This window comes from Macaca mulatta, chromosome X (assembly GCF_049350105.2).
Source record: "Macaca mulatta isolate MMU2019108-1 chromosome X, T2T-MMU8v2.0, whole genome shotgun sequence".
NCBI classification, from domain to species: domain Eukaryota; kingdom Metazoa; phylum Chordata; class Mammalia; order Primates; family Cercopithecidae; genus Macaca; species Macaca mulatta.
In genome coordinates this window covers 15987196-16003137 of record NC_133426.1, presented here as the reverse complement: position 1 = coordinate 16003137, position 15942 = coordinate 15987196, and positions in this window count along the sequence as shown.

Below are 15942 nucleotides of genomic sequence, written 5' to 3'. Positions count from 1 at the left end.
AAGATGTACTGAGCTCATACTCAAAGTTTGTAAGTTTTCATTCAGGCAATTACGTTGCCACTTGTTCTATGCATTCTCATGATGCCCTCCATTTGTAAAGTGTTTTCTCCAGAGAAGCATCCCCAAGGAACACTGAGGCACATAGCATGCAGGGCTCCCCATAGGAAATAACTCTTTACCCACGTCCTTTGTTCTGACACTCAAAGCAGCTCTGGGCAGACAAAGCCTCATTCCAAGAAGTATCTTCACAGCAACTGTCAATAAGGACAATCACCAGGTTTCAAATAAAGGCCAACCCAGGGGCACCTGACACAATCCTCCTCCTCCCATTGCCACATGCCAGCAGGTGGGCCTTCTCTGGAGTAACATAAAAACCTAAACAGAGTAACTCATCTGAAATGATTTGTAATAATAAAATGGTGCCCAAAGAGCCTTATGGAAACATCTGAAGTTCCAAGGCAGGTGTTATCCTAGGCTTGTGGGGGATAACTTTGGAGAAGACTGGCCTAGTTATTTAAGTCAAGTAGGCCCAGCTGTTTTGCATTTGAGAGTGCAGACTGCCTAAAGAAACAGATCAGCAGAATAACTTGGGGTTTTAGTTCAGTAACTTTAAGATTTTTCAATATCATATCATGATCTGATTTCTCCTTCCAGAGATAGGGACCAAAGCATAACTACTTCTCAGCACCAAACAAATGCATTGACAAGTTAGTAGGAAAGAGAGAATAAATCACTGATTGGTGTGGCAGAGAAGGATTCCTTACAGTTTACTTCAAAACCAATATTTAAAGGATTTTTGTTAGACAAAAAGTTTCCTAGAAAATATTATTATGGGGGCCTTATTTACTATATTCTTGTTGTAATGCAAAATAAGTGATTTTAGCTATAACCTGACTTAGGGAAATGGTGAATGGACAGTGAGTGGGAATGTTGGTATTTATTAGCCATTTGGTATAATGGAAAAAGCATTGAACTTGGAAATTAGAAGAGCTGGATTTGTTATGAGTTAATCATGAAACCTTGGATAAGTCACTTAGCCCAGTGAATCTCAAACTGTAGTGATTCTGAAAAAAAAAAATCACATGGAGAACGTGTTTAAAACACAGATTCCTGGGATAGGGCCTGAAATTCTGCACTTCTAACAAACTCCCAGGTGATGCTGACGCTGCTGATCTGGGGGCCACACTTTGAGGAGTAAGGGAGTCTTAGGCTCTACTCTCCTTATTTTTAAAAGGAATCTACCATGTTAGATGACTGCATAGGTCTCTTCTGGCCCTGTAAAATTCTCTGAGGCCCAATTTTGTTTCACTTGTCCTTCTGAAAGTGTCTGCGATTTTTCTTTCTAATGGAGATGGCTAATGGTAGGACATAAATTAGATTACTGAGGGAGAAGCTGTCTTAGGGAAATTTTGTTGTTATACCTAAGGTAATACCTAAAGGTATTAACCATTAGGAACAGGTGCCTACTTAAATATTTTACATAACGTTTGAGTCTCCTAAGTGAAATGGAAAGAATCCTCTGGAAGGCTTCAGTTTAAGTCCTGACTGCCACTTCCTAGCCCCATCACCTTAACCTTTCTTAGTTTCTTCATCCATAAAATGGGAAAACCAATTCCAAATCCTTCCTGTAGTGTTGGTCCCTAGAATATGCACTGAAAAGCACCTTGTAGGTTGGAAGGAGCCGTGCAAGTGTAAGAAATGGCTGTGTGCCAGGTGTGGTAAGCAGAGATCACAACACAGAGGCACTGAGCTGGTTTCAGGGTGATTCACTAGTGGCCATGTGGTTTTCTAACACCACTCTACAAACAGCATGGATCTTTGTTCCAGCTCTGTATCTTAGTTTGTCCACAAGAATGTCTGTTACCTACTTTGTATAGGCCTGGCACTGAAAGGAGAAATAAACAATCAAAAGCTAGTAACTGTATGAGTCACAGAAGCAGAACCACTATGAGTAGTATGAAAGAAGAAATTTATTATAAGAATTAGACCTTATCAATGGGGGAGGAACTGGGGAAGCAAACATTGGACAACAGGAGGTGGGCGCTCAGGGGTCAGAGGAAGGTCACTCATCAGCCCTGGCATTGGTGAATGAGAGCTTCTGGGCAAACTCTGGAGCTTAGCAGCTCCAGTGGCTGGAGTCAGACCATAGAGAGGAGCTGGTAGGGCTGTCATGGGAAGTTGTTGGCTCTTTGTGGCCACTACCTCTGTAAGTTTGTAGGGCAGCAACTTGTAGTGGGCCTGGGATTGCTGCTGGTCAGCAGGGGCTGAAGAGCTGAATGTGGAGGCAAGGAGAGTGAGGAGCAGCTGGCCCCACAGACAGCTCTGCATCTGTGTCTCGCCACCTCTAGCCAACGATGACCTTCAGAATGCAATGGATGCTGCTTCCCTTCTGTCTCCCAAATCTTGTATAGTCTTGCCTTTGGCCAACTCTCACTATGAACCATGTAGGAAAAGAGATTCTGGAAAACTTCATTCCTGACATACAAAATTGACCATAGAACAATCCAGCACACTATCTGACAGCATTTCTGATGCATATACTGACTGAATAACAGGGTATCATCTTCTCCTAGGGGGACAGGTCATTCATCTCTAAAAGAGATAGAAAACAGCACTGTTTCTGAAGAATAAGATGCATCACTCCCCTGAATAATACATTACAGTCATTTAAGCATCTTGAGAATGCACACACATGTGTAAAAAGTATTTATAAGGCCTTATTTGTGTAGGTGTACACACACACAATCACAAAATACAAGCAATCTCCAGAAGTAACCAATAGAAGCTCACATGGCTCTCATCCCCACAGGATGGCCTAGCAGAACCTGGAATGCAGGGAGCGCCAGTACCTGCTGTTAGAAGTGGGGAACGGCTCTGCATGTGGCACCCGGAGAGTGTTTCCCCAGTGTGTGAATAGCAGATAAGGCAGAAAGAGGCAACAATGTGTGGTGCCTAGACTGTTGGTCCTCATTACTTGCAGATGCCATGTTTATAAATGTACCTACTTGGTAAAGTTTCTTTGTAACTCTCAAATCAATACTGGAGGTGCTTTTGCAATCATTCACAGATATGCTTAAGGTGGTGAAAAATGTTACTCACTCAATGCACACCCCCTCAGCTGAAGTCAAACAATGTCACCTGTTTGTCACTCTGGCTTCTTGTTTCAACTCTCAGACTGTAAACAAGTGTACTTTTCATGGTCTCTTTAGTGCCACATTTTTCACATTTTTTGCTTTTTGTAGGTGATTTTGCTGCTTAAAGTGGCCCCCAAGCATAGTGTTGAGGTACTATCTAGTGTCCCTAAGCATTTTAAGGCTTTGATGTGCCTTTTGGAGAAAATACCTATGCCAGGCATGAGTGATAGTGCTTTTGAAAAGGAGTTCAATGTTAATAAATCAACAATATATATTAAATAAGGTGTCTTTAAATAGAAACAAACATAAGATAAGGTCATGTATTGATCAGTTGATAAAAATGTTGTGATCGGAGACTCACAGGAACCTGTATTTCCCCTAGGAATACTGCTTCAGTATTCAGTCATGCAGTATTCAAGTATTCATGATGACTTCTTAACTACTGCAAATAATGAGATTCACCAGTACATCTCTAAAAGGAAGGATGAATTACTTTCTGCCTCTCAAAAAGGCATACATACAATGAGGAAAGGCAGATCCCAATCAGTCAGCCTTTTGTTGAGGTCTAAAATGATATTCTTAGTTTAGTGCTTTTCCAGCCCATTGCAATGCACATATGCCTGGGGTGATTGCCCTGTAAACCTTATCAGCAAATTATGCTTTAGTATGAATGAATCCCTGGTATTTTCCTGAGATCAGGTTATTATAGGGATTGCAGAGCAGAGAGTTTGAACTTGGCTAGTTGAAGCTGGTTCAGAAAAGATTCCACATGAATGGGGAGGGGTTGAAGCAAAAGGAACTTGAGGTCCACAGACAACATTTTGTTTTATTTTTAAAAATTTCATATCTTAACCGTATTGAAGAATATGTTATTCCCTTCTATTCACCAGCAGATTGTAAACTCCTTAAGAATCAGACATTAAAGGGTATTAAATATTTGGAACTTTCCTATATATATGTTTTAAAGAAAATTATTTTTGAGCCAATATTTGCTTACATTATCTGCATAATATCTGTGTATTTGTCACTCTCTTGCTCTAGGTCAGCCTTCTCTGATGTCTGAATAGAACCTCTTTGGGATTACACAAACAAGAATAGCCATAGGGGAAAAATGTGCTTCATATATTAAATGTATAATGTTTTGCTATTCACAGAAGAATATTGAGGAAAAGGGAAAAGAAATATCAAATTTGAGACATGGTTTCCTTTTTTCCTTTCTTAGTCCTTATCTCCCATTCTACCATTAGTTTTCCTTTTTTTCACTTTTTAAATAAATTTGTTTAGTTTTAATTTTTGTGTGTACATAGTAGTTGTATATATTTATGAGCTACATAAGATGTTTTGATACAGGCATACAATGTGAAATAAGCACATCAGGAGAAATGGGGTATCCATCCCCTCAAGCATTTATCCTTTGTGTTACAAACAATCCAATTACACTCTTTATGTTATCGTAAAATGTACAATTAAATTATTATGAACTATAGTCACCCTGTTGTGCTATCAAATCCTAGGTCTTATTCATTCTTTCCATTTTTTATACCCATTAACCATCCTTACCTTCCCCTCATCCCCCACTACCCTTCCCAGCCTCTGGTAACCATCCCTCTACCCTGTATATCCATGAGTTCAATTGTTTTGATTTTTAGATCTCACAAATGAATGAGAACATGTGATGTTTGTCTTTCTGTGCCTGTCTTATTTCAACTTAACATAATGACCTCCAGTTCCAACCATGTTGTTGCAAACGATTAGATTTCATTTTTTTTTATGACTGAGTAGTACTCCATTATGTGTATGTACTGCATTTTCTTCATTCATCTGTTGATGGACACTTAGGTTGCGTCCCAATCTTAGCTAAACAATGCTGCAACAAACATGCAGATATCTCTTTGATATACTGGTTTCCTTTCTTTTGGTTGTATACTCAGCAGTGGGATTCCTGGATTGTATGGTAGCTCAATTTTTCGTTCTTCTGAGGAACATCCTAACTGTTCTCCATAGTGGTTGTACTAATTTACATTTTCACCAACAGTGTATGAGGGTTCCCTTTTCTCCACATCATCTGCAGCATTTGTTATTGCCTGTCTTTTGGATATAAGCCATTTTAACTGGGGTGAGATGATATCTCATTGTAGTTTTGATCTGCATTTCTCTGATGATCAATGATATTGAACACCTTTTCGTATGCCTGATGGCCATTCATGTCTTTTTTTGAGACATGTCAATTCAAACCTTTTGCCCATTATTTAATTGGATTATTAGATTTTTTTTCCTATGGAGTCCTTTCAGGTCCTTTTATATTCTGGTTGTTAATCCCTTGTCAGATGGGTAGTTTGCAAATATTTTCTCTCATTCTGTGGGTTGTCTCTTTAATTTGTTGATTGCTTCTTTTGCTGTCCAGAAGCTTTTTAACTTGATACGATCCCATTTGTCCATTTTTGCTTTGATTGCCTGTGCTTGTGGGGTATTACTCAAGAAATTTTTGCCCAGACCAATGTCCTAGAGATTTTCCCCAATGTTTTCTTGTAGTAGTTTCCACCATTTATTTTCTTCTGATATAACAATATTTCAAATCTTCCAGTGTGCTGTATGGTCACTTATTTCTGGGTCTTGCAGAGCTGACACCTTGTCATGACATATGCTTTTCTATAGCTTCCTTAACCTCTTAACTGCTCTTTGTTTTTAGATCTCAACCTAGATTTCCCCTCATTAAACTTACGAGGCTCCCTAAGTTTTCATTAGGTGTGGCACTGTGAACTTCTCATATAATATCCTCATGTAGCACTGTATGTTTCTTATAGACTAGCACACTTCTCATGGGATCAAAGTGCTCTGCTTACTCTGAGTTCTCTACTGGACTAAAGTCTCAAAGATTTGGGAAAGGTTTATCTTGGTTAGCACTGTGAGCAGTAGTTGTGTGATAGGCATGGGGTACATTATGGTTGAATAGATAAATAGCTACATGTCTCTTTCAATTTTGAGTCTGAAAAAAAGGAAAGATTTCATATGGGCTTTTCTAGCCCCCTGATAAGAGCCTCTCAGTGTTATTCACTGTTTCCATCCCTTGAGTCTATGCATGTTAATTTAAACATCGTAGCTGTATTTTATAGACAGGTATAGCTTTGTAACAAACAATCACAAAATCTTAGTGGTGTACTGACATTTTTTGTGTTCATGTTAGCTGAAGAAGCTGTACTTTATACTTTTATTCTGAGAGTTGGTTGTGGTGAATTTTTCCTTGTGGTTCATTTTCTGACCCAAGTTAACGGGTTAACAGTTATAGAGGAGACTTCTGCTCATGGTAAACCACGCGAGCAACTCTGAAGCCTTTGCTTATGCCACGTGTACTAACACCCTATTGGTTTAAACAAAGGGCAGGTGAAGAATGGGAACTATTCTACCCCTCTGGGTCAATGTTGACAAGTTTCCCTCTTCTGGAGGAAGGGCACAGATGAGGTTCTCCAGTATAACAATTTTGCTTTACATCTTGGGAAAGTATGAAAATAGATGTTTTGTAATAATATTGTAATAGTATAAGGAATTGGTGGGCCCTGTTCTACATGAAAATTTCCAAGACATCTCCTCTCTGGGTAACTAAAATGTCCCTAAGCAGAGGCCTTCCAGAGAAATAGTTATTAAAACACAAAAGCAATGAAGGACTGCTTTAAACTGAGAGCACCATCTGCAAATAGCTCACCAAACCATTTAATTCGGACGACTGGCATTTTATGAACATGAACTGTGAATCTTCCCATGACCATGGCTATACCAATGGTGAGGTTTGGCAAAATGTATTTGAGTTCGCCAACAGGATTGATAGCATTAATTCCTATCAGGAAGACTTTCTCCTGTGGATTTTATTGTTTTTAAAATTTAAATCTTTTTTTTTTTTTGTCTGGAATTTACTTCTGAATGTGGTGCAAGCCAGGGATTCAATTTTATTTTCTTCAAAATGTATAGACAGATGTGATAATACCATTTATCTCTTTTCCTACTGAATTAAAATACTTTATCCCATCTTATATTTTAATATATTTACTGAAGTACATTTCTGTGATCTCTATTACACTCCACCACTTTATTTGCACATCTCTATGCCAATACTATATTATTTTGACTACCCTGGTTTGATAGTATGTTAATAGCTAAGATAAGCACTCCCATATATTCTATAACCTTCTCTATAATAATTTTCCTGGGTGTTTAGACTTATATGTACTTTAATATATATTATGTACTTAAAATTCCCATTGGGATTATAATTAATATTGCACTAAATTATGTATTGATTTTAAGTGAATGAATTTTTGTGATACCAAGTATTTCCATTAAAGAATATGTATGTCTTATGAAAAAATGCTTATCATTACTGATCATTAGAGAAATGCAAATCAAAACCACAATGGGATACCATCTCATGCCAGTTAGAATGGCGATCATTAAAAAGTCAGGAAATAGCAGATGCTGGAGAGGTTGTGGAAAAATAGGAACCCTTTTACACTGTTGGTGGGAGTGTAAATTAGTTCAACCATTGTGAAAGATAGTGTTGCGATTCCTCAAGGATCTAGAACTAGAAATACCACTTGACCCAGCAATCCCATTACTGGGCATATACCCAAAGGATTATAAATCATTCTATGATAAAGACACATGCACATGTATGTTTATTGTGGCACTATTCACAATAGCAAAGACTTGGAACCAACCCAAATGTCCATCAATGATAGACTGGATTAAGAAAATGTGGCACATATACATCATGGAACACTATGCAGCCATAGGAAAGGATGAGTTCATGTCCTTTGTAGGGACATGGATGAAGCTGGAAACCATCATTCTCAGCAAACTATCACGAGATCAGGAAACCAAACACCACATGTTCTTACTCATAACTGGGAGTTGAACAATGAGAACACATGGGCACAGGGAGGGGAACATCACACACTGGAGCCTGTGGCGGATGGGGGCCTAGGGGAGGGATAACATTAGGAGAAATATCTAATGCAGGTGACGAGTTGATGGGTGCAGCAAACCACCATGGCACGTGTGTACCTATGTAACAAACCTGCATGTTCTGCACATGTAACCCAGAACTTAAAGTATATATATATATATATATAAAAAGAATATGTATGTCTTCCTATTCAGATAGTATTATACCTTTAGTAACAGATGTAAAAGATCAAGGTTTGACTTAGGACAGAGAGAAGGCTAGTGTGGCTGGAACAGAGAACCAGGGTGGAAAGAGGGGAGATGAATGACCATAACCTGGAGGTCATTGTCACTCTTCCACATGACGACTGAAGATTTATTATGTGTTAATGTTAACTTTATTTCTCAGAAGGCATTTTTAAAATCTCCCTTATTTTCAAGTTCTGGAGGAAGCCATACTGCGTGTGTATTTATCCCTTCAAAAGATGTTTTGTTTTTATAACTTGTTAAAGCACTTGTTAAATGTTACCTGAATGGAGACAAAAAATAGAATGGTGGTTTTCAGTGGCTGGGGAGAGAGGGAAATGGAGAGTTAATGTTTAATTGATACAGGGTTTTGGTGTGGGAAGATGAAAAAAGTTCTGGAGATGGTGGTGATGGTTGCACAACAGTGTGAATGTACTTAATGCCACTAAAGTGTATACTTTAAAAATAGTTACAATGGTAAATTTTACGTTATATCCATTTTACCGCAATGAAATAAAGCAAAAGCAGTATGCAATTAGCTGGAGAAGAACCACATCAACCTCTATATGGGGTGTGGAGGCAATATTTGTTTCTTATAGTTAATATATACATATTTTTTCAACAAAACCAAGAGGGTCAGTAGAATACAGTTAGTATTTTTAGGGAAATCATGATAGCTGCTACTATATTAATCTTCAAAGAGAAAAGGCAGAGACATTTTAAAAGCTACTATTAGTAGCTTACAAGATTTGTTTATTTCATTTCTTTTGTATAAATAGAAAATGCACAAGTCTTTGAATAATAATTTATACTAAATGAGAATAAAATCTATCTAAGACAATACTTTTAATGTATTACCATTGAAATGAAAATCAGCAATGAGAAGTTTCAAAGATTTCATTGATTTCTGATAGTATATTCATAGATGTCAGTCGAAGAACTCTGACATTGACATGTTTCTTATGCTTGCTTTAAGACACATCTTGGAAAATGGCAAAGTAGTGGACACCATTTGTTTCTGGAACCCTTTTATTTCCCTTCTGTATCCAGTCTCTATATTCTGGTATCCCTTTCCTTATCTTTCAAGTGTTCAGTGTCCTTGGTGCTACTTTGATCACTTTGGTCTGATATGCAGCCTAGCATTCAGGAAAGGATGTGTGCTATGGGTTAGAAAGTCCTTTGTTTGAATCCTAGTTTGAATTTATATACAGTTCTATGACCTTGTGCCAGTGAATTAACCTCTCTGAACCTTGGTTTCCTCATTCATGATATGAGGATGCTCCTCTCAGTTACCTTGCTGTTATTACAGTGTTGCTTTGAAAACACCAAACCAGTGCCTGACTTTTCTACAGTATGTGATGTGATCAATAAATGCTATTCTCATCTCTTTACCTGCGCATCCTCATCCAGCCCTGACTTCAAAGACTTGGGTCATTTATTTATCTCTCCTCCTTCTCCTCATTCTCAATCCAACTCCCATCAAAAATGCAATTTCTTCTGTGTGACTAATATTAACTACTTTTTTGTTGAAAAGCAATCTGGACTAAACTCATATACAACGAGGAGGAAAATGACACCTTGTCTGCTAAACTACTTGCTGTGGTTGTTGCATATTAAAAGAAGGTGCTTATAAGCCTGACTATATCTGTAAGTGCAGTAACTTCAAGCGTAATTCAGAGGAGATATTTTGGGGACATTATGGGAATGGAAAAAAACAATTATTGCTCATTTCGAGAATTTTGTATTTTGTTTAACATTTTTAATTAAAGATTTTGGGGTATAATTTCTCTGATAGGTGGTTAGCTATGTCATAGGTCATGGTGTTAAAACTGTAGGGTGGGTGGTTACTGTAGGGTTAGTGAATAATAACAGGTGAATATAAAAATGTATCTAGAAACATTGGGTAGCTGGATATTCGATGGGAAGAAGAAGCTTGGAGCAACTTCATGGAAACAAGGAAGTAGGTCTTTCATCAAAGAGCATCGGAAGAAGGATGAGAAGAGCAAGAGGGAGAAAGGAGACCCATGGCGGCCTCCATTGATCAGGAAGAGTAAAAATGTTTTTGCAAGGATTAGGAGGTAATAGTGCAGTCGGGATTTGAAAAGGGCTTATAAAATTCATGGCCCTGTTATGGCCATGGCTCTTGGTTATCTTCCTGAGAACCAAAACATGGGTCTCTTCCTCAGTTTGTTCTTGGAGCCCACAGAGTCCAGAGGTCACTTTGCTGCCTTTTAGCTCCATACCTCAAGAAGTGTTTTCTTATGATACTATCAGCTCAAGAGGCAATTGGTCTGCATTTTGGATAGATTTCCCAAATCTCACAGTACTGGAGTGAAGAGTTTCCCTTTTTGTCTGGTTTTCAGTATCCCGTTTAGGTGAAGATAGATCAAATCAAACATGTAGCATGTTCTTTTCAGTTGCCGAACAGAGAGAAGTATAATTCAAAATAGAACAAATATATTATTTACTACATAATGTGTTTCCAAGAAAATGGTGCTAAATGGGTGGTCTTGTTGCTACCAGACTTTATCACTCACATTATGCGAAAATGGAAAATAGCAGTGAGCAAAGGGGCAGATGTGAATTTAGAGGAAAATGTATTTGCTTCAGTAATGAGCTCTTTCCTCCCAGTGGAATTTACTACAAGTAGCTCTCTCTAACTGAAAAAAAAAATGCAAACTTACTATTGCTCTTTGGTTGTCCGTTCAATGATGACTCAAAGTCATCCTTGACAATTTGATCTTGCAAAATAAGTGGTTACCGTGGAGCTCCTATCCATGGACCATTTCATACATACTTTCATTTTCTAAACTTCAATATTAATAAAAAGCATCATCCAGAGTCAGTGATTTTTAAGGTTTCAAGAATAATTGCATCTTTGGCTGTGAACATTATAATCCCAATTGAATTATTTTTTTCTTCAGTGATATGATTTTTTTTTTAGTATTTACTTCTAATAATAATTATAAAACTTATAGATTTTTTTTTTTCACTTCGTTCCACAAAAAAGGTGAAAGCGAAGAGGCTAGGGAACCATATATGTTTATTACTTCTTTTCTTTCTTGGAATTGTGTTAGCTGAAGATGGTTGGCTATACTGAACTCAAATCACTAAATATTAAATTTCTGCCAATTGTGTGCAGGACGAAGTTGTGGAGGTTGGGGGAGTTTCACGGAAATATAGACAATATGTTCTCTGGTCCGAGCTGCTTATGATCAGTGTTAAATCAGAAATCCATAGAACAGGATACTAAAACACCAACTTTTCTTCTTTAAAAATATGCTTTACTCATTTAATCTTCCAGTAATTATGAAGTAGGATTATTCTTATCCCCATTTTATAAATAAAAAGCTGAGGCTCAGGGAGGTTGAGCTAGTTAGTGGCAGAGCTGAGGTTTAAATCCAAGGCATAAACCCAAGGTTAATGCTCCAGTTCTCTAGTCTGAGCTTTTAATCACTCTGCAACGCAGCCTTGCCAAAAGAGGCAAACCCTAATACAACAATAATGATGAGAACAAAAAAACAAAGAATACAAAAACTGAGATATAATCAGTGTTTTATCCTGAGATGAGCTGGAAATTAGTAGACTTTCAATTTCAACTGAAGCTCATCTCTTTAGAATGTTAGTACAGGGAGAAATAAAAAATACCATCTAGTCCAGTTGTCCCATTGCTGGGCACTTAAATAACTGTTTATTGAGGAATGGGCTTTACATACGAGACAACCATGTTCCAGAATATAAATGATGTGTCCAGGGTCATAATTTAATTAAATTGTAGTTTTGTAAGGGATCTGAGAAACATTCTAGAAATTCTCCCAAGCAAAGCTGGAACACAGTCTCTCCATGAAATTCTTTCAGAGACTAGGCTATCCTTTTCATAAAAGTTAATTTCTGAAGAACAATGATACAGTCATGCATTGGGTGCTATGGGAAAAGAGAACATATAGAGTGTTGGTCTTTTAGCCATATTAACTGACTATAGTAATCCTTATGAATCACTATTCCCATTTTACTACTGAGAAAGCTTAGGTTCAAGAAGTCCCCACAGTTACTCAGTTGTGGCGCAGGATGATCTGACAGCAAACCCAATGTTCATTCTACTATACCACTCTTCCTTTCATTAAGAAATATTCCTTTTCTAATGAAGATCAAACAAATAATGATTGTAGCAGAACTGCTGGTGCCCTACCCGGATCCTCCTTACCTAGCCAGAGTGCCCATCACCCAACTGCTATGAGTGTTGCCTGATGTCCATAGCTGCCCCTTTCTCCAGAGAATTGCCAGCCCTAGCAGGAAGCTCAGAGCTTGGGAGATTATGTCTTTGCCCTTCCCAAGGGCAGCCAAGGACAGGCAACGTGGGGTATAAAATGTCAGTCCCCTTTCCTCAAGGTGGGACAAATCTGTGATGCCGTTAATGTTCCAGAGTCTTCCGTGGATCAGGCCAAGCACAGGCTTTATCTGAGAACAGATTCATGCTCATCTCTGTCTCCTTTCCCATTCGGCTTCACTTAGTTTCTTTCAATTTCTCCGCCCCCACCAAGAACATACCCTGAAAAAATCACATTCATCCAAAGGTTCAAAGATTAGCCACATTTGATGGAAATTTGCCAGAATGTTTATGACTTGCCTTCCTTCCTGAACAGCATACCCAAAACAGTCTTCCCATTGCTTGAAGTAAGATTGTGACATCCTCAAAGAAAATACAAGTTCACTGGGGAGTTTGTTTTGTGCTGAGTGACTTTACCTTGCTTAGCTCTCTCCTTCAGAGACAATTTCTCAAGGCTTTGAAGTCCAGCATCCCTGGACTACAAAACCTAATGTCTGGTACTTTTTTTTTAACCCAAACATTTAACATCTTTGAAATTGGGGTATGTTATATATTGTTGTTAGTCTAGATTGAATTCAAATTTTTCAGCTGAGGAACTGTCTTTGTTTCTGCTCATCATCTGGAGCACTACTAACCTGACAACTCTTTAAATTAAATTCTCATGTTTTTACTTTTTAAAATCATGATGAATTCAGTCTGCGAATTTACTTGCTTGAATACCAGTTTGTGGTTCAAATCTCAGGGGAGATTTTTTTCCCTTCCTCTAATTAGAGGAAAGATTGAGGCATGCAGTTTTTGTTTTTTTTTCTGTTCTTTTCGTTTCTACATGGTAGCTTTATTTCTTCTTTATCCTTGCACTGAAGGTGTAGCCATTTTCTACCCTAGGTTTTACACAGTGGTCTCCTAATTAACTCCCCACATTTGAGGTATTTTTCACTTTCTATGTCATACACAAAATAATGGGCATCTTTTAATCAATGGCATAAAAGTTTGATAAAATACACAAATAATCTTAATTATCACCAGATAAATTCGCATTGTGGAGTCATTGGTGATCTTGATAAGTTTCGTTTCTGTGCGGTGGTGTGGATGAAAGCCTGATAAGAATGGACTTCAGAGAGAATGGAAGTCAGTATAGACAACTCATCTGAAGAGTCTGCTAAAAAGGGAGCATAAAAATGAGGCAGTAGGTGGGGAAGTAGGTGGACAAGGAAGAGGGGTCTCTTAGAGAGATAACAGTGTGTTTGTGTGCTGCAGGGGCTGATCCCATAGGGAGGGAGATGAATTGCTGAAACTAGGTCCTGGAGTAAGCAAAAGAGCATGAAATCCAGTGCATATCTTGAGGGGCTGCCTTTACACGGGACAGTGGAGGGTTCATCAATGGTAACAGGCAGGTCATCAGAGTATGCAAATATAGCAGTGAGAGTCTGGGGAAGTTCTTTTCTGATTCCTTCCACATTCCTGATGAAGCTGAAAGCAAGGTTAGCAGAACTGAAGACAGGGAAAATGTTTTGAAGGTTTGCAGAGAGAAGAGGGAGTATGTAATATTCATCAAGGAGAGTGAGAGGGTGAATGGGGCAGGCAAGCAGAGTATGATTGCTGGCAGAACTAAGGCACACTTGAAGTTTTGGTTCTGGATCGACCAGTATGAGAAAAACTAGTCAATATGGTCTGTAATTTTCTTCAGGCATGGAGTAGGCAGAGAGGTGAATTTAACTGGGACTGTGTTTTGCAATGATGAGTGTGCTGAATGTGCTGAGCAACAGGGAACTGAGGAAGTATGCAAAGGAGTGACTACAGGAATGGTTCATGTAACTTTAACCTGGAAAAAGAGAAACGAGGGGTTATAAATGGGTAGAAATGATGGAAAGATCAATGAATTTGAGCTGTTGGTGGCAATGAAGTTCCAATAATACTGCGACTGTACTGGTATTAGAACATTTGAGATAGAGAGATAGGAGGTGGTGATTAGAGAGGGGGATTCAAGAGGTTGAGAATATGACAGGTTGGTAGTAATTGATGATAAAGCCCATGGTGTAACGAGGTGTAACCAGGGGCATGAGGGACTAAAGTAAGCTGGAGAACTATCTTGTAAAAGACAAGTTCAAGAGTCCTGGAGGGCAGCGTGTTGGAAAGTTTATCTCTCTGTCTCTCTACCTATTCTCTCTCTCTCTCTCCTCTCTCCTCTCTCTCTCTCTCTCTCTCTCTCTCTCTCTCTCTAACTAGCTAGCTCTAAGAATTAAGACAGAAGTAGTTCAGATGGTCACAATAAGAAAGGAGGTAAAAATGATAGGGAGTGACCTATGGAGCTTACATTCCTATAGAGATACATAATAATGATCATACTGCAAAAGTAAATTGGATGGACTCTTGGAAGGTGAGGTGCGTTGGATATGATGAGACACTGGGATGAGTTACACCAGTAAATAGGGTAGTCAGTGGAGGCTTCATTGAGATGATAACATCTGAGGAGAGATTTGAATGAGATGATGGAGTTGATCAGGTTACTATCAGGGGGAAGAGCATTCCAAGGGAACAGCCAGTGCAAAGCCCCTGAGGTGGCAGTGTGCCTGGCATATTTGAGGAGGAGCAAGGAGGCCACTGTGAGTAGAATGGAAAGAATGGTTTGAACATTACTATCCATAGTAGTAGTGCTACCTATGTGGTGGAAATGAGAATGCAAGGGTGGATTACATAAAAATTTAGATTTCACTTTGAGTGATAAGATAACCATTGGAGATTTAGAGCAAAGAAGTGACCTAATCTGACTTACGACTGCAGCATTGAGAATAGACTATGTGGCAGGTGGCAACAAGAATGGAAGATTAAAGCATCTAAAAGGACTGGGAGAATGGAATTTGGGAGAGGAATTGTAAAAGCTTCAGGTTCTGAAGAGAGCTGTTAGTGCACTGTACATCTCTGTTACCTACAACCTACCCCCTAGAAAAGGAAGAGAAGGGGGATGTTTTTACCTTCAGCCCAAGTCAAAAGAGGACCTTAAGGAGATCACTCAGATTTTAAGAGGTAGCTCCTGTAATTTGGTGTTGCGTATACAGTAGACTGGTCCTTGGCTCTCACCTGAACTATCTAAGGGCCAGAAACAGTGGCTGGCTGGAGTCTTGTGGAAAAGTGAAGGAGAAATGCTGAGCTGGGAATCAGCCTGCACTTCTAGGGTTTGCTGGTGTTAAGGACACATGGGTGTTTATCATGTACCAAATGGACCGTGCTTGCAAGAGAGCTGGAGTAGACTTGTCTTAGGCCCTACCTCAAGGACTGCCAAGAAGGACAGAAGCTAGGGAT